Source organism: Rhincodon typus, chromosome 21 (genome assembly GCF_021869965.1).
Source record: "Rhincodon typus isolate 14 chromosome 21, sRhiTyp1.1, whole genome shotgun sequence".
Classification (NCBI taxonomy): Eukaryota; Metazoa; Chordata; class Chondrichthyes; order Orectolobiformes; family Rhincodontidae; genus Rhincodon; species Rhincodon typus.
Genome location: NC_063352.1, coordinates 6,190,231 through 6,190,903, shown reverse-complemented (window position 1 = coordinate 6,190,903; position 673 = coordinate 6,190,231).

Here is a 673-nt window from a genome sequence, read left to right as displayed (position 1 = left end):
TTTAGACCTTTAACTTTTTAGATCCAGTCTATCCTTTGCCATCACTATTTTAAAACTAATAGAATTATGGTCACTGGCCTCAAAGTGCTCCCCCACTGACACCTCAGTTACTTGCCCTGCCTTATTCCCCAAGAGAAGGACAGGTTTTGCTCTTTCAGTGGTTGGTACATCCACATACTGAATCAGAAAATTTTCTTGTACACCCTTAACAAATTCCTTTCCATTCAAGCCCTTAACACTATGACAGTCCCAGTCTATGTTTGGAAAGTTAAAATCCCTTACCATTACCACCCTATTACACATAACCAAGGTCTCCTTACAAATTTGCTTCTCAATTTCCTGCTGACTATTGGGCTTTCTATAGTACAATCCCAATAAGGTGATCATCCCTTTCTTTCTCAGTTCCACCCAAATACTGTCAATGGATGTACTCCCTGGATTATCCTCCCCAAGTCCAGTCACAATGGTATCCCAGTCCCATGTTCCCAACAATGACCTAAGTTCATCTGCCTTACCTGTCAGGTCTCCGGCATTGAAATAAATGCAATTTAATTTATCAGTCCTATCTCCTCCTCCTCTGCTTTGCTTCTGCCTGCCTTGACTATTTGATTTGCTCCTTTTCTCAACTGTACCAGCCTCAGACTCATTCTTTTATCCTCACTACGCCTTTGTA